This window comes from Schistocerca gregaria, chromosome 2 (assembly GCF_023897955.1).
Source record: "Schistocerca gregaria isolate iqSchGreg1 chromosome 2, iqSchGreg1.2, whole genome shotgun sequence".
Classification (NCBI taxonomy): domain Eukaryota; kingdom Metazoa; phylum Arthropoda; class Insecta; order Orthoptera; family Acrididae; genus Schistocerca; species Schistocerca gregaria.
In genome coordinates, this window is record NC_064921.1 from 790,733,089 (window position 1) to 790,753,125 (window position 20,037).

Sequence of the window (20,037 nt, forward strand, 5' to 3'; positions counted from 1 at the left end):
TCAGGAGCTCCTATTGTTATCCAATAAACGAGTTTTGATAATACATAGAAAGCGTATTTTTGTGCAAACATTCACTTTTTAAAAAGGAACAATGCCTGTTAAAATTAACAAACTAAAAGTAGGATAAACTAAAATGTCAGCGTTTTTTGTTGCAGAAGTCTGCTGCGAATAGTTTAAGAGTTGTATTTTGAAAAGTTTCCACACTAACACTTGTTCGTGCCATTCAACCTGCGTAGTTGTTAGGTACGATGTTGTTGTGTTTGTTTACAGTGTGCTTGTGTGTTCCTTGACTGTACTGCGACGGTAATTATTTATCAACCTCTTCAACAAGTTACATGAAAGTGGTAGTGTAACAGAAACAGTGTGACAGGACGAAAGAAGTTGCGACAGAAAAGGCGGAAATTAATGTTCTTCCTGCTGTTACAGTTGATCCGCACTTTCCCTTCCGCGCACTCGCACGAGGAAGTGGCCTGAGTCAGGCCAGTGACCTACGCATTCTCCATCGGCATAGGTTCCACCTCTATCACACCTAAGAGTACACAAAAGAGTAGGAGAATCGTGTTAACTTCTGTATGTGGACACTGAGAGAAGATACTCCAGATGTATCATGTATCTTGTTTAGTGATGCAGTCGCATTTACCAATGACGGCCAGGTAAACCACACAAATATGCACTATTGGGCTACTAATAAACCCCATTGACTTCGACAGATGGAACGCCAGCGTCCACGCAGTGTAAACATGTGCTGTGGGAAAGTAAACCATCCGCTGATAGGCCCGTTTCTCATGGACGGAACACTGAACACACACAGGTATCGCAGCACCCTAATAGACCATCTTCCACGGATGCTAGAAGACATTCCTCTGCAGATTAGGAGGAACGAAGTACGAAGGCATGTCTTCACGAACTGCTTCAGAATCGTTAGATTGGACGCAGAGGACCTGTACCTTGGCCGGCCCATTCCCCGGATAAGAGGCCTGTAGACATTTTTCTGTGTGGAAAATTGGAAGACTCTGTCTACAAGGGCAAGCCAACTACGCCCAATGATGTGCAACGACGTATAACTGCAGCCTGCTCGGAGATGACAGCTGAAATGCTAACACGTGTGCAGCAGTCGTTCTGTACAAGACTAGAAACATGTATTGCCGTTACCGGTGCTCATTTTGAACACAACCTGTGATGGTCAATTATCTCTTTTCTAGTAAGAATAGTGCATGTTCTTGTGTTGTTCTTTACTGTGTGCTACCACAGGTATTGTACAAATGTCGGTGTGGGAACTTTTCAAAATGCAATGTCTCGTGAACGACTCCCGTTAGAATCCTGCAACAAACACCACTGACATTCTACTTTACCCCACTTTTAGTTTGTTAACGCCAATAGACATTATTCCTTTTAAAAAAGTGTATATTTACTCAAAAATGCGCTTTGTAAGTATTATTACAATTTCTTTATTGGTTGACAATACGAGCCCCTGACTGTCAGTCCTTTCTGTTTAACCGCGCATCAATGGCACATTCCATTTCCGTAATACTTGCGATGCAAGTTTTAGACAGTTCACCCTATATATGCAGGGTGTTTGGAAATTCCCATTAAAAACTTTTAAGACGTGTAGAGGGGAGTATTTTGAACAAGAGCCCTTGTCCAAGTACCTCCCGTTTCCATGCTACAGCCGTTTGAAAACATGTTTTCCGGGTAGGTATGCAACAGCGTAGTCATGGTGGATGGGGTCTACGTCGGATCAGTTGATATCATTCACGTGTCTGTGAGTGTTAGAGCAACATGGTTGAGTACACGTTTGCAGAATACATGGACACAGTCCTTCTGAATGGAAAAAGCTCACGCTAATGGATAAGCTGCTCGTCGCCTTTATCAAGAACGTTATTCACAACGTCCGACTCCGTTGCTTACCGTTATCGCCACAATTACGCAGTGGCTTCGAGAAAGGGTACTCTCTCTCTCAGCAGACGTGATTGTGGTGCTCCAAGAAGACGCCACACGCCTGAACTGCAAGAGGCCGTACTGCATATCTTTGAAGAGAAGCCAGCAACGAGTACACAAGCAATTTCTTTGGCTACCAATGTGTGGAACTGTAGAACAAGTTATGTACAAGGCTACGACTAATCTGTTACTTGTAAAAGTGGTCACGTTACCAATGTGTTTTCAAATGGTTGTTGCACGGAAATTGGGGGACTGCTGACCTTAACTGTTTAGTCCCCCTTAAACATTCCAACAACCACCACCACCACCACCACGGAAATGATACGTTTCCCGACATGGTTTCCAGTTCAAAATATTATCTACTCAGTCTCCTCCACAGGTCCTAGAAGTTTCTAACGGGAATTTCCGAACACACTGAATATGCTGATAGGAAAAAGATTGCAACACCACAAAGATTTTCGGATTACATTTGTCTAGGTAACATATGTAAGTGATTAACCCTGCATGATCGCATCTTAATGTAAGCCGAGATATGCCATTGCAAATGTGAAATGCTGGTACATTAACAACCGGTTTATCCGCCAGAATATTGAATGCAAGCATACAAACGCGCATGCATTGTGTTGTAAGCTGACAAATGTCAGTTTGTGGGATGGAGTTCTATGCCTCTTGCACTTGGTCGGTCAGTTCAGGGACTCTTAATGCTGTTTGTGCAAGACGCTGGAGTTGTCGTCCGATGACGTACAATATGTGCGCAATTGAAGACAAATCTGGTGACTGAGCAGGCCAAGGCAACGTGTCGACACTCTTTAGAGCACATTGATTTACAACAGCTGTATGTGGGCGAGCGTTATCCTGTTGGAAAACATCACGTGGAATGTTATTCATGAATGGTAGCACAAGAGGTCGAATCACCAGACGGACGGACAGTTTTGCTGTCAGGGTGCGTAGGATAACCACTAGAGTGCACCTGCTCTCTTGCGAAATCACACTCCAAACCATAACTGTAGGTATAGGTGCAGGGTGTCTATCACGCACACAGATTGGTTGCAGGCCTTCATTGCCATCACTGGCATCGAAGCGAGAACCAGCTTTCATGAGAAAATGCAACAGACCTCCACCCTACCCTCCAGTGACCTCTCGCTCGACACCATTAAAATCACAAATGGTGGTGGTTTGGGGTTTGTGGAATGCACTGTACAGGGCGTCTGGCTCGAAGCTATCCTTGAAGTAATCGATTTCTAACAATTGTGAGCGTGTTGGTGCTATTCTGTCATTCTGCGCAACTGATTAATCTGAGATGTACCCTTTACCCTGTGGCTCCTGCAAGATGCAATTTCCATCCCCAAACAACTACAGAAATCAGATAGACACTCATAACGTTCTAAAGAGAAATGCCTGAAAAACTTTCAGCAATAAATATCTTCTGGAGTCGCCTGCTGTAAGGAAATGACTCAAAAATTCACAAAATGTCTTAAGTAATTAGTGGGATAATTGGGTACTGGAGTACTGCTTGTTGGTGTACGAAAAACATGAAACCAACGAAAATTATTTTTTTTTTGCAAAAATTCTGAGAAATCACAATGACACTTTTAGTTATGAACTGAACAAGTTATTTCCTGGTCCTTTTCGGAATGTGAAGTTACCTCTTAATGATAGGATTCGCTAATGAAATTTCTATACAAAGTTTAAGATTGTTATTGACTTGGCAGAATGGCTGAGAGCCGCGACTACTCAACTTGAATAACTATCCGTTAGAATGTTGCTAGGTACAGTCGAGGCTGTCACATGTGAAATGCAGTGAAGTGTACTGCTGTGGAGGAAATATGGGGCTCGCAAGAGCTGTAGCGCACAATACCGTAAGCCGCGATGACTGCTGTCTGCGCCGCTCACTGCTGACAACTAAGATAACTCTCGTTCTATCTGGATTGATCTTCGCCAATCAAACTCTCCCTACGCCTTGATGAAGTCAAGGATTCCTATTCACCCCTAGTCTAACAATTGGCGTGGTACACTGGCCAGATAACCAGTCCACCGCGATGCCACTCAAAAATTCGCTCGCAGGCATTTAATTAGAACTCTGTCCATTCACACCGCACAATAAGTGTGGCAGCCAACATAGTAAACAACGCTTAATTGCAAGGACTCAATATAGAGTGGCACTCCAATTCCCTCTCGACAGAGGTGCTCTCCCAGTGAAGTACTGAGGAGAGACTTGTTCCTCGCTCTTTGAGTACACGTACGAGCGCACACGCTCTCGTTGTGTGTTCTCGCTCGAAGAGCGAAAACGGAAAGGGCCCTCTGCACGCCAGACGTGAAGGGGTCTGTTCCATTACTCCTTCAGCTCAAGGCGTCACGAATATAGTCTGCCAATTAGCATTGCTCTTCTAAAACAGGAGAATGACGTTTCGTTTAAGGCGACCAATCCAGAAATCTGTAGCATCGGCGTTTGGCGTTCTCTGTCTCCCTGTGAAAATCTCTGAAACTGTGTGCTATGTTTGTAAAGAATGTGTAGGCTGGGCGCTCCCACACTATGTAGCGGAATTTGCTTTTAAGCCGAACACGGGGTCGTTCTCCCTTTCACTCAGGCAAACGCTGTCTGCTCTACGGGCGGTCGCCGGCCGACGTAGATAGGTTGACTCGTCCTCTGAAGAGACCGGCCTCCTGGCCATCGGTTTGCCTCTCTCGAACTAAAAGCATTTCTGACCATCGTGTCTTGAATGTGTGCGAGTAAGCCAGCCTCAAGTATTTCAACTCCGGTGGGCACTTACGATTTACTAGATATTTGCATATCATTTACATGAATTCATCCAACATTGACTTTATCTTATCGCGTTTGGGCTCGAATGAAGCGTCTTGATGTGCGGAATATGATTGTGGAGGCGGAATATGTAAGCAATTAAAGTCAGGAGACCATTATGTCTTACATACCTCCCACCTTCTGACAAAATTTTTGTCTAGGGTTTGTCAAAGCTGAGGAAAACAAAAACAATGACAAAATCAGGCAAAAATTGTTCTTTTAGATTTTCCAATAAACTTTTCTCAGCCATTCTTAACAATTTTTTCTAATGATTTCTTTATAGCTATTGTTTCTATTTTTGATTCTACAATTGATATTTTGTTGTTATGCAAATATAGACCTTAGAAAGGTTGTTATTCTTTGCCATTGCCAGTATGTCTCTGTTTTTCTTTTTCATTTCCAAAAATTGTTTTTACAATATTAATTTTTCTTAACTCGTTGGTGTACAGTGTATCATGTTTTAGTGTGGTTATATCTTTTCTTTAGTTAAGCTTCGCGTGAATGTTTGCAGAAGCTCTGTTGTGTGACTTTGTTATATTTATTTAGGCATTATTTTTCCTTTTTTTGTGTCACAGTTTTAAGAGTGAAGAAGTGTTTTCTCTTTATTCTATCCTCTTTCAATCTATGATTAACCAAAACCTTTTTATATTAAAAAAACTAACTTGGCTTTACAGGGATTTTTGAGCTTATCTACTTATACTAATTAATTTTCTTTACATAATATTTTAAGGTCTCTATCACATTATGGGCTTTGCATATATGATAAAACAATTACTTTTACAAAAAAGGAAAAAAAACATTTTTACAAATATATCATTTCCTTAACTCTACATTTGTATTTTATCAGTCTTTTCGTGTTGTGCTGCGTCAGTTTCTCTGCTCGACGATCCCCACTGAAATGCTGGAAGGCGTCGACTCATTTGTATGGGTGTCACAAATCATGAGAGAAGCACTCTATCATCCAATGCCGGGTCTTACTTGTTGACATTGCCATCATGGAGTGATACTTTTAACTGATGATGATGACTGTGGTTTACTGCATAAACAGTGATGTCTTGGCACTCCTTTGCTGTAATCGTCACCCAGTATTGTGCTGTGATGTCTTGGTACTTCACACCTGGTTCGGTATGGCAATTTGATGATGTGGTATGGAGAATACTGTTCATTTTGCTGAATCTATCTCTAGATAATGTTGGTTGGTACTACTTAATATTCCGTTTGCCATTCGCTTGTATTTGTTTGACGATTCAAGGTTTATTTTTGGAGAGGTGGTTGTAGTAGTTGCCATGCCTCAAAGTTCATGGAAAGACGTTTGTAGCAATTTGCTTTGTAGGATAGGAGAGAAAGGTATCTTGCTGTCTTCTGCCCTTCTTCATCTTGCATCTTCTGTTCTTCTCTTCTTTCTTGCATTCTTCTGTTCTTCTTGGGCTAGGAATATGTGAATTTTAGTGTATGAGTGATATAGGATTTGTAGGACCTGACTGCCTTTCCAAATGTTACTTATGAGTTTGTAGATCTTAGTAATTTTTTGTACCTTCATTGTTGTCTCGTTGTATTATGATTCTCCCCACGCTCTTCCGTTGTGTAGCAGTGGCGTTACATATGAAATGTCCGTGCTGCGCGTTTTCCTCCTGAAGTCCAACCTGGTTGCAACGTGCATTTCCAGTGTGGCGTTGGTCTTCATGTTGTTGTTATTGCCCAAAGTGTTTTCTCAACATGTCTGTACCCTCTCCGTCGCTATCTCGATGCATCTGGCGTTAAGGGAGCTGGTAATTGGTGTTGGTGGCGATGTCCCTTTTTTCGTGTAGAGAAATTTTTTACAATGTTTTGTTTTATACAAACAACAAGAGATTTTGACTCTATACAATCCAATGTTTATAAAAATAAAGAAAATTATTATTTATTTCTCATATGATAATTTAATTAAAGCATATATCTATCATTTTTATAGCCTACCCCATCTTCATCCTTTTAATTGTTGTATACCATTTATTGTTGTGTGCATGTTGTAGTGTACTTGATACTACAAGAAATTCTAAGCCTGTTTTGTGTCCCTTTTTCTTCTTTTAATTATGTTGTTCTGTTGATCTATTAATTTAACTTTTATTTAGTGGTTGGTATAAGATAGGGTGGACGTTAGTTTGCCTAACCTCTTCCGCATTTTTCTATTGCAATATTCGGTGGCCTAACTTCTACATTTGGTTTCTCTTTGCTGTGTTGTTCTTGTCTCTGTGGACCATAATTTTCTCGGTAATTATTCGCATACTGGTCTCGCCAGTTGCTGTTTCTAACATCATGACCTATTTTAAAGTACCTTGACCGTTGGCATTTTGATTCCTAAACCCATATCCGCCACTGTATGAGTGTCCATTACTGTTCCTATTTCGGTACCAATTATTCTGGTTGTCGTTTCTATGTCAATTGTCTCCATTGCGCCACTGTCCTTGTCTGTTAACCCCTTACCGCATACTGTGCAAGATATGGCACATACCACTGAGAATATATTTCCAAACTGCATGTTGGGACAGATATGGCACACAGTCAAGAGCAGCTGTGCAAGTAGTGTATGCCATCTGTTGGGAAAGTAAGGAATTACGTGTTATGAATCTTTGCTTTGTGTTGCTAGCTGTTTACATTCAAGTTTGGTCACACAAGCAGTTGCATCAGGTGCAGTAAACATTTCAGTGTTTATATAATTTGCAGCGGGAAAAGGACATCTGTGGACAGTTATAAAGAGGTAAGTTTATATATTCGTTCATTAGAATACATATAATATTGAAAAGTATGTATGTGACAGATATGACACAACATGCAGCCTTGAAGGCGTAGAGCAAACTAACCTTTCCTACTAACGTATAGCATTTCGTCTTCTTTCTTTTCAGCTTTGTTACTGCAATGAACGTAAGAAAGTTTTATGGCTCTTTGGCTTCAATAAGAGTTATAGAGGACGGAAATGCTAGTGAGGATCCTGATATGTCAGATGACGAAACATTGTCCATGGAAAAAAACTTGCAAAGTGTACATCTCGCTTTCTGTTCGGAATCAGGCAGGGATGATGATATTAGGCCTAAGAGTTACAATACAAGGAATAAAAGTACTGTGATACCAGAAACAGAAAACAACAGTGAGATTTGGTCTACTGATGATTGTGCCCTTGAAATCATTCCTCTTGCAGACAGGATGACACCAATGCTACGAGATTCAAAACCTTCAACTAAGGTGGGGAAACCTACCATACACTGGAAACCAGGACATTTGATTAGAGGGGATGATGAGACGAAACTCGCCGGAAATACTGCTCTTCCTCAGGAAGTATTGAAACTTGACACTCCAGTGGAATATTTCCAGTATTTCTTCACTAAAAACATAGTGCAGTACATAGTGGAACAATCCTATCTGTATTCGATACAGTGCCGACCCAATAAATGTGTAAATGTTAGTGCTGGAGAAATTGAACAATTTATTGGTACTGCCTTGTTTATGTCAGTCATTCAACTCCCATCAACAAGACATTATTCGTGCAAATATCTTGGCCACCTTGCTGTGGGTGACATAATTAGTTGTAATCGATGGGAAGAAATAAAGCGTTTCATACACTTCTGTGATAACAGTAATCTGGTTCCCGCTGGTGAACCCAACCATGACAAACTTTTCAAAATTTGCCCACTGCTAGACTAACTGCGTGAAAGAATGTTGCTAGTACCAAAAGAGGAATTCTTAGCTGTGGATGAACAGATTATTCCAATAAAATGCAGATTTTCACTAAAGCAATACAACCCCGTAAACCACATAAATGGGGCTTCAAAGCTTTTGTCCTCAGTGGAGCGTCAGGCTTCAGCTATGATTATGAAATTTTTGCTGGAGCTCAGAGTAATATCATAATACCTGGTGCTATGGATCTAGGAGCTGGCAGCAATGTTGTTGTGCGTCTTACACAAACAGTCCCACGACATGTGAATCACAAGTTATTTTTTGATAACTGGTTCACTAGTGTACCCTTGGAAGTGTATTTGCACAAGGGAGGTATACAATCACTAGGGACAGTCCGGTCCAATCGAGCACGTGGTTGCATTTTACCTAAGGAGGCAGCAATGAAGAAGAATGGTCGAGGCAGCATGGAGGAAAAGATAAGAACAGTAGACGGTGTGCAACTGTCAGTAGTCTCCTGGTTTGATAATAAAGTAGTCAACACTGGATGCAAACCAGAAGGAGAGATCAAGAGGCTTTTCAGGAAGGAAAAAGAATACAAAATGGTACCTTGTCCACGCTCTGTAATGATCTACAATGACTACATGAGGGGTGTCGATTTTTTAGATTCTACGCTAGGATATTACAGACTTCAAATCAGATCAAAGAAATGGTACTTGAAGATATTCTTTCATCTAGTTGACTTGGCTTGTGTGAACAGCTGGCTGTTATGGAGAAGAAGAAATACAGACTACATGCCCCTTGTTGATTTCAAGTTCGCAGTTGCAGAGGCCCTCTGTAAAACTGGGAAATCATTATCCAAGAAACGTGGTAGGCCAAGCAATGAACTACAAAAACAGCTTGACTGCAAGAAGAAGAGAGGCCCTACAGCAGATCTTCCACAGCGTCAGGTCCGACTGGATGGTGTGGCGATACCTGTAAGACACCGCTAGCCCACGCCTCTCGCGGTGTGCGTTTAACCCCATTTAAATGACGCGCCAAGCGCGCGCCCAGCGGCTGTACGATTAATTAAATAATCGGCGTGCTAATCACAGTTGAAATCTCTGGTCCAGAGGGACGTGAAGAGGCTGTGGTCCAGAGAGAGAGTAGAGTCAGTCGAGTCTTGTTCAGTCTTAAGAGTCAGTCGAGCTAGAAAATGTCTTGTGAAACGATCATTCTGTGGATAATATTAGTGTGATGATTTCTTTTATATGTGTTGTGTTGTCTTCTTCGATGAGTAAAAAAAAAATATAAGTAAAATAAATTTTTGTGATGTCCATCAATAAGTTCATTCCAGTAAAAATAGAACCACTTCCCTTCACCTTTATTCACCCTTTTTTCTTTCTTTCCTTTCAACAAAACAAAAACAAAAAATTACCACCCTCCCTTTTTTTTTAATTCCGGACATCACAATGGGATAGGTCACATGCCTATCTGGCTGGAAAACCGTGGTCGTTGCAAGTATCCAGAATGCAAGGGAAAATCCTATACAGCGTGTATGAAGTGCAGTGCGACATTGTGCTTGAATAAGGAGAGAAATTGCTTCATCATGTTTCATAATGAATAGAGAAAAATGGAAACAGAATTTGTGTTATTTTTTCAAAATATGTGTATTGTAATGAATAGAAAGTGTAATTGTTTTACATAAATACAGTTCTGCTAGTTCATGTACGTATCTTATTGTACATTTTCCACATTGTGCATCATCAACCCCAAAACTGGTATCACATGGTATTAATCATTACTGCATGCTGTCCCATTTATGCCACAAACCCTTAATTCTAAAATAACCGCCCCTACATAAGATTTAGAATTTTTTTAGCATTTTTTTATGAAATCAGAACATCGAACAAAACATGTAACATTTTTTTCAGAAAAATAAAAAAAAATCATCCAGTAAGCGGTTAAATTGCCTGGAATTATAGGTGTTAGGATTACGATTATTATTATTATTGGAATATTCGTTCCTAGTCCTCTCCTTTTGCTGTTCCGTTTCTTTTCTTTTTCTTTCACCTCGTCTCCTTTAAACCTAAATTCAAGTTCCCTTAAAACCTCTTTGAATTCTTCGGTATTTTCATTTTTTCCTACTGTCGCCTGTTGATACCTTACTGGTAATTTCATTCTACTTAGACGTATCAGCTCTCCATTACTGTATGGTTTGTCTAGGCATTGATTCTTTTTGTCCATTGTATTAAAGAATTTTACCACGCTTTTCTCTCCTGATTTTTCATATGATGTCATCTGAAGTAACTCGTATTTAATTTTGTTTTGCGCCTCCTTAGACCAATATCTTTCGAGAAATGCTGTTATGAACTGTTGGTAAGACGTACAGGTAGCCGCGATCTTTTGCATCACCTCTGTTACTGTCCCTGACATGTGTGCACAAATGAAGTCACGTTTGTGAGCTACGCTTCAGTGGTTTGCTAAGCCTACTTGAAACTGATCGATGAATGTGCGTGCATGCAAGCTACCGCCTTCTTCCTTAAAATGTTGAAATTTTCTAACTGTAAGGAAGTGGCCTGTATCATATCTACTCATAAATCCGGTTTGTGGCTGCTTCATGGACTCAAATAATCTGCCACTGCTTGTGTCGTTGTGTTTATTCTCTGGTAATCTACTGTCTGTCTGTCTAATCTCATTTCCTGACTCATATCCGCGTCATATCGTATCATTGGTGAACAAAAGTGTTGTTCGTGTGTTTCTACTCTCGTCGTTCGCGGTATGGTACCTGTGCTGCTAATATGTTGTGTCATTGGATTTACTGGTTCAGTTGCTGTCTTTCGATTGGTATCGGCTGAATGTATGTGTTCCGTTTTTCTAGATACTGTGCCTGGTCCTGTGGCATGTCATGTATTACTTTAATCGAGGTTTTCTGTTTCGATTTCTGCGCGAGTGTTACGTCTAGCCTTCGTTCTACTTGAACTTTCTTAGACAGCGCGTGTTCATGTATTGAATTAATGCTTGACGTGTCAGTTGTTTCGCTACAGGTGTAATCGGTCTCGATCTTTTCTTCGATAGTTTGTATCAACTCTGTTCGAAGCTTTTCAAACTGATCTTTGTTTTTAAGTTCTATTTTATCGATCAGCTGATCACATTTTTTTCAGTGCAACCTTTGCGACCTTGCTTTGAATTGCTTGTTCTTCCGAAATGTGTATTGCTGTTCGAGTGGCTTTTTTCGTAAAACGTTCCACCTTTTTGTCAACGTTTACTATCTCCAATTGGACCTTGTCCATGTCAGTGCGTAATTGCTGCTGATCTTGTGTTAGTACCTGAACTCATTCTCTAGATTCTTTCGCGTCTTTGTTTATCTGAGTGATCTGACTATCAATTCTGGCGATCCCTTCTTCCATCTGGATTTTAATCTGTTGGATCTGTGTCTTAATAGCCTGATTATCCTCTTTCAATTCCTGATACTGTTTTGTCATCTGTGTATTAATAGCCTTATTATCCTGTTTCAATTCCTGATACTGTTTTGTCATCTGTGTATTAATATCCTGATTCTGTTTCGTCATAGTAGCGTTCATTTTTTGTAACATGTCCATGATCGCGTCCTGTCCTGTAACACTACCTTCTGCTGAACTATGTATTCTCGATCTATTGTTTTCTACTCGGTCATTTACGTCGTTTACTGGGCTATGCTGTGGCGTTTCTAAGTTTGATAACTGCAATAACCCGCGCTGTCTGTGTTGAGGACTAGTTGCGTTTGTCATTGAACCATTACGTGACGCAAAATAACTCCGCATTCTGCCCTCTCTGTTGTGTATGTCTTGTGTTTGCAGCTACAGTTTCGTCTGTTACGGAACCTTTTCGTGGCGCTCGCAACTCCGCAACATTCTGTCTGTTGTTGGGGCATATTTAGAATGTGTACGATAGGTTCGACGTATTCTAAATGTTCCCCCTCTTCCTCACTGTCTACTTCTCCTTGAACGTTAGCTAACTGCCGGTTCATTAACTGTATTGACGCGTATTCTGTCCCTGAATATGCGGCAAACAAATGCGTTTCCTGTGCTCGTTTCGCTTCTAATCTTTGCCATTTCCTACGTGGGCTGTCTATTTCTGGCACAGAATGTCCCCTACCTGGGATTTCATATTCTGGAAATTCGATGTTCTCGTCCCTTCGATTCCCATCTGTCTGATCTGTCTCAATTTTATCCCAGTCTAACTGAGCCTGCTGATTCTGCAGCTCTCCGACTGTCCTGTTCTCTGATTCACCGTCTGTCCTGTTCTCAGGTTCACCTTCTGTCCTATTCTCAATAAGCTCGTTTACTTGCTGTGTATCTGGTTGATTCTCCCCCATCTTGCCTACTTGCTGTCTCTCACGTAACCTTTTGGCTTGTGCTCTCGTTAACATGGAAATTCTTTTAACACACCACAACCCTATCAACAAAACTGTACGACCACTTACCAGTTGGTTGAAACAACAACAACGCCGTGATTTCTCGGCTAATGTTCTATCTGCTCTGCTACAGTCTCCAATCTCCTCCTGTGCGCTTGCAAAGGGAGAAAAATGTTATTTCTTAATTCTAACTTATATGATGCTGTGTCACACTGCTTCTCTGCGTCTGTGCCTATCACATGAACTTCGATAGGCAGGACCACTCGCAAAAGTTAAATGTGAGATTGGTACTAGAGTGAATATTAGATTTCTTTATTAGTTGTGAAATTACAAAACTATTCCGGAAGAGATGGGCAAAATTTCTGGCGAAGCTGGGATACTTGACTCAAAGGTAGATCAATCGGAGAAAAATTTCAGTGATAAGATGGAGAATCTGCAGGCAGATCTGGGCGGCAACGTAGGAAGTTGTATGAGTAGACAAGATGCTCCAATGGCTGAGACGACAGAGGCTGTTAGCAACTTATCCGTTCGAATAGATAAAGGGGAGAAAGAAGTAGATAAAATAAAGGAACAAGTAGAATCTGGCATTAAAATTGAAAATAGTGAAGTTAAAAAGCAAATCAATGTGATAAAAAGCGGACTGAATTCTTTAGCTGCACATCAAACCTCTACAATGATCAGTGTTCCTTGGATGAAGTCGGTATCAGTAATATGTTTCGCAGACGACAGGCAATATCACTCAGTAAATTTTCTAGCAGCATGCAGGGATCGTTTTTATAAGAGTAATGTCCGACGAGGCGAAGATAAAATTCGTGAAAAGACATTTGGAGTGTGAGCCGCAATCGTGGGCAAATATACATAGTGATACGTTCACTATCTACGAAATATTTGATAGCAGTTTCCTGAACAAGTTCTGGAGTGGAGGGAAGCAAACACGACTCCAAAATGAGTTTCTGAACGGGCCAACATTTAAATACGGGAACGAGTCGATGCGAGATTTTTGTAAACGTGAACTTGCGAGATTAATGAAACGTCCACTGGGAGTGCTCACTGAAATTACGACGTAGAAAAGGCGGTCACCGGAAAATCTGCAGTGGGATATACTGCACAGTCCTAACAACTCCACAGACGAATTTTTGGACTTTGTAGAAAAATTATAATGGGCGTTGAAATTTAAACCGCAAAGTAAGCAGACAAATAATTTTCAGAGTGGAAATCATAGCTACAGTTCGACTAACTACCATGAAAGACACCCTGAAAGTTATCAACGGAATGCAAACAACAGTTTTGATAAGGGAAACGGTAACAGGAACACATCCAATGATAAGTTCAAAGGGGTAATGGGAACGGATACTTTCGTGACAGGGACCGACACCAAGAACGTAGATCTGAGGGACCGGCACCTGGTGAAATAAACCAGTGTAATGGGAGATCGGGAAACTTAGGTATCGTCACACCTCAGGTCCGGAGATGGCAAAATTAACTGGTGAGGAATAGGAAGCGAGTGAACGGGAATGTGATAGGTGTTAATAAATCGGCAGAAATGCATCAGAATATTGAAATGGAATTGGTAAGAGATGAGAATCAAATAGGTAAATTTTCAAATGAGGCTATACGTAAAAGGCGTAATCGTAAGACAATGAAAGATAACGATAAAGGCGATGATGACATTTAGGGCTAAATGATTTATTTAATGAATGTGAGATGAAAGAGTGTGTGAATGTTAATACACTGAAAGATTCTATGTGCCAAAAGGAGGCTGAGGTGGAGCTGAATTTGGTGGAGTTAGATAGTATATTGAGCAAGCAGTAAAGGAAACAAAAGAAAAATTCGGGATAGGTATTAAAATTCATGGAGACGAAGTAAAAACTTTGAGGTTCGCCGATGACATTGTAATTCTGTCAGAGACGGCAAAGGACTTGGAAGAGCAGTTGAACGGAATGGACAGTGTCTTGAAAGGAGGATATAAGATGAACATTAACAAAAGCAAAACGAGGATAATGGAATGTAGTCAAATTAAATCGGGTGATGCTGAGGGAATTAGATTAGGAAATGAGACACTTAAAGTAGTAAAGGAGTTTTGCTATTTAGGAAGTAAAATAACTGATGATGGTCGAAGTAGAGAGGATATAAAATGTAGACTGGCAATGGCAAGGAAAGCGTTTCTGAAGAAGAGAAATTTGTTAACATCGAATATAGATTTATGGATCAGGAAGTCGTTTCTGAAAGTATTTGTTTGGAGTGTAGCCATGTATGGAAGTGAAACATGGACGATAACTAGTTTGGACAAGAAGAGAATAGAAGCTTTCGAAATGTGGTGCTACAGAAGAATACTGAAGATAAGGTGGATAGATCACGTAACTAATGAGGAGGTATTGAATAGGATTGGGGAGAAGAGAAGTTTGTGGCACAACTTGACTAGAAGAAGGGATCGGTTGGTAGGACATGTTTTGAGGCATCAAGCGATCACAAATTTAGCATTGGAGGGCAGCGTGGAGGGTAAAAATCGTAGAGGGAGACCGAGAGATGAGTACACTAAGCAGATTCAGAAGGATGTAGGTTGCAGTAGGTACTGGGAGATGAAGCAGCTTGCACAGGATAGAGTAGCATGGAGAGCTGCATCAAACCAGTCTCAGGACTGAAGACAACAACAACAACAGATAGTATAGAGAATTCTAAAGAGATACTAACTAGCGGTAACGATTATAGTGATGAAGGTGATGATATTTCAGGTGATATTGTGATGGCGAAAGTTGTTAAGAAGGTTAATAAGAGCGTCGTAGCATTAGTCTCATCAGCTGTTGATGAATTTGTGTGTGTCAGCGGATATTGGTGAATTATTTTTTAAAGAAGGTAGTAATGATGTTTATGTGCTGAAGTTATGAAAGTTGGAACTGCTGGTATTGATACTTCAGAAGAAGGAATCAGTGCGTATTTTTCTACTATTGGAGGTGAAGCCGAAAGTCTGGATGGATCTGTGGATCTTGAATGTTTGTTTGAGAATGAATATGGATCTGAATTTGATACGCGATCTGAAATTAATGTGGCTCAGGCTTAAATTTAATGGTACTGTTGATTATGAAATTGCACGACGCTGTTGCTATAATTTATATCATGTAACGGTAGAGGATGGTGATACTATGAATGGTTCTTATATTGGTGATTTGTCAACTGAGATAAATGAGATTTTATATAGCGAGTTGTATGATGTATCATCGACTGTTGAAAGTGCTGTTTGTGAAGATGTTTGTAATGATATGGAACTAAAAAGTAATGCTTTATTTCATGACAGTGATCTTGTAGCTACTAATGCCGATAACTTTAAGGAAGAATACATTGAGTTTGATTCTAATAAAGAAAGTGATATTTGGACAGGGTATCTTAAGGAGGAATGTGATTTTACTGAAACTGACGCGAATATACGGTAGAGCATTAGGATCGATATTGTCTTATTTGTGGACTCGAGAGAAATTTAAGATAGCGAGAGGTCTAGAATGGAGAAAAAATGAAATTGGGGCGAAAGAATCATTTAATGAATTATTTTGGGACGAGTACGACATTGAGGGGTGAATCTACCAGGATATGTGTACTCTAGAGATGGAAGAGAAGGCGAAAGTATGTTAAGAAATAAGTGTATCTGTGTTTAGATTATAAGATTATTTGGAGGGGTAATTTGCAATGTTTTATTTCAGGATTTATTGTAGCTTGTTTGTTGTTTAGTCGCCTAAGGATATGTGCATGGCGGCAGCCAGTCAAGGAATATTTTAGGGAATAGTAACTTACGCTGTGCCTATGTGACAAGTCGCTTGTCTTTCAAAACCGAGGCAGCTCTCTCCAGTTAAAGCTGCTGACAAGGAACGCCTTGACCCATCTGCTGAAACTGGCTAGCGAATTCACGCCATTGGTTTTAGCCAATAGCGTGCTCAGGATACCGATCACGCTGTGGACGCTGGAATGTTCTGAGGAACCGAACACAGCTGCTCCTCTCTCTTGTAATCCAGATTTCGAGCAGAACAGACGTCTTCTTGGAAAGCAGAGCCTCTAAGTCTGCTTTTCACGACCGGCCGCCAAAGTAAGTTAACATGTACCGCTTCCCCTTCCGTTGCCCATTTCAATTAATCGTTCGACCTTTTTGGCACAAGATCTGTGCAATTATACAGAGATAGTTTACACGCACATTTGAGTGCGAGCAGGTCGGAGAACTCGATTATTTGGTGAACGGTACCAAGTCAAATATGAGTGTACAGTATGCATACAAATTAGGTCTCTGGGAATATATAAGGGATTTATTTATGTGTATATATGATGTCAGGCTTAAGTTTTTGGATGGTTTTATGTTTGTTGTAATTTCCAAATTATAAGATATGGTCACGCCAATTTGGGTGCATGGAGGTCGGAGAAATTTGGAAAATGGAGATTAATAATGCTTACCTAGGACGACAGATGTATGTTTATCTACTTATTTGATAATATTTTGGGGGAATAATTTATTGTTGTATGGAGTAACGTTTTGTGTGCTCAGCTTCGCTACATGGAATTAAACGAGGGTTGGGATTTATTCATGTTTGTTGTTAGTTTTGAGTATAAGGGGAGTTATTTAAATAGAAAATATTAATGTGCCGATGAAGTCGATGATGTCAGGAGATGCATGTCTCTAGTAGGACTTGAATAAAGTCTCAGAATCGTTGAAGAATTTACTAGGATCCTGCAAATGCTTTAAATCAATTGTTTACTGTGTAGTTTAGATCTGTTTGTATCGATTCCACTGGGGGAAGCGTTCAGTGTAGATCCTGGGCGGTTTCGGAAAGAGTTTGTTTTTGGTATCTACACTCGATTCGAATTACACCAGATTAGTTCCCGAAAAACGTTGGCAATGGAATGCAGAGCCGTACATAATTTCGGCGGCGTACTCGGCTCCGAATCTGTGGAGCGCCGCTGGAGACTTCATTGTGACAAAAAGGTACCGCGAAAGTGAGCGCAGTGGCGCTGATGTTACTGCGGCATTGCAATAGACAGTCTTTTTTGATAAATGTATAGTTTTATTTGGCATTTAATTAATATGCTGCAATTCGTAATTTATGTTAGATATAAGTCTGTCTAAATTTAAAGCATGCTGCATCAACACTACAACAAATAGTTACACTATTGATCTGGCGCTTAGGATATTTATGTTATTGTTTTAAGAAGTTGTTTCTTGTAAATTTGAATGCTCCTTCATAACATATATGGCACGACAACATGTTCTGAAGTGGAGGTGTGTGAGTGAACGAGCACTGCGCTGTCATTTAAATATGTGTCCGAAAGAATCAGCCTACAGGAATTGTGAAACGAACCCTGTCGTCCAGGACGCGTACCACAAAGGGCGCAGATTCGCCATGAGATGGAGAAGTTCACAGGCTTCTATTGTGTATTGAAGCCTAAGCGCTTTAGTGTGCGAGTGAGACAAAACGAGAACCTACGTCATAGGAAAACCCAGTAGAAGGCTTTTGTGGCCAAGGAGATGTAGCAGTGTTAAATATGGCGGACTTAAGATCAGCCATAAAGGGAAACATTTATGGAAACTATTTAATTCTATACTGATGCAGGAAATCAAGCCATAGTAATTTTAATCTGCCATCCTCCATAAATTTTCATAGTGATACCAAAAAAACTTCAATATTGCTCATATCTATAATAGTCTATAATTTACTGTTAATTTGGTAACAAAGACCTGAATGCTAACATCTGAAAGCTTTGGTTGATCTTAACGATCGACATTTCATATAGAAGCGCATCATTAAAATGACAAACGTTGTAAATATCAACTCTGCAACTTTACTTGTTTAAAAGATATATAAAATTTAAATTATCAGTATTTACAGTTAAGCATCAGATCATCATCTTCTCCACACAACCACATTGAACAATGACAGCATGACACCTTATTGAACCATAGGAAATAGAATATTTGTTGTAAACGTTAGTGCATAATAGTTACTTTTGTTCTTTATTTATTTATCAGAAAGCACAATGGTGCAAGGCTACTGGCCGTGACATTCAAAGTATGAAATTCTATTGGATTTGTGTAAAGGAATTTAACGTTTATTATGTAACGGATATTATAGTTACTTTATTTAGAACGTGAAAGTGGTCAAGGTCTGATTATTTAAATAACGTTAAAATGTAAAGTAATGTAGAATAAGCTGTAGACAGTCAGATGGACGGCTTCAGGAAAGGGGACTGCGCTAGTATATTTGAGCGGAGATGTTCGGCGCGCGGGAAACGCGGTTGGAGACGAAAGTGGACAGTTCTGGTCTAGACACCAAAGGGTACAGCTCGGATTGAGACGCGAAAGCGGGCAATTGAGGTCGAGACGCCAAAGCGGACAGTACTGGTGGAGACGCGAAAGCGTAATGTCGGTCTTAGGTAGCTAGGAAGTGAAACGACGTAGAAAATTTCGCGTTGTGCGGTATTGCTGGACTTAGGCTCTGAGCAGTGAGCAGCCGCGCGCCTGGTGTGAACTCGAGTGTAACAGTATCTCCAAATACGACCAATTTCGCTATTAGTTTGCTTTCTGAATAAAAATTATTCTAACCCAATAGCAACTTTCTGAATAAAAATTATTCTAACCAAACAGCAACTGTGTTGCCTACATCAATTATGGGTCGTTCTTGATATTATTATTGTTATTACATGTTATATTAACTTTGTATTTCACAAACTTGCCATCAGCCTGACACTTTAACCAAAGGGTCACAATTGTCTAACTTAGGTTATTTAATGCGACATGTGTGGTTCAATCGCTAGACGATATTGAGCCAAGACACTTCGACAAAGAGCAACCGCATGTGAGCTCGAACATCTGTAGCATGTTAGCTCGCATCACGAACAAGAAATCCGTACTGAAATCCTTTAATTGTTCCTGTTTTGTGAGTAAAATCTGTGGAATGTGATTGTAATGGGTCAAAAAGGTTCTGCCTATCAGTGTCATTACAATTCTCAAATGTTTGATTTTTTTCTGTATTAAAACGTTAGCATCTAATACGTTATCAATATCATCCCTGTCAGTACTTGCAAAGTCATCATTAGTGTCAAATTACGTCCCAAGTTCCAATCTGTGATCTGACAAAAGGTAAAGCCGATTGATTTCCTCATCATGGTTGGAAAGCCAATCTTCAAATTTCAAAGCTATTGACTTACCTTCTTTCTCTAGACTTATTTCAGAGTCTAGAAAGTTTTATAGTCATATAGCCATTCAAAAAATCTTCACCTAGTATAATCTCCATCGACAATAATG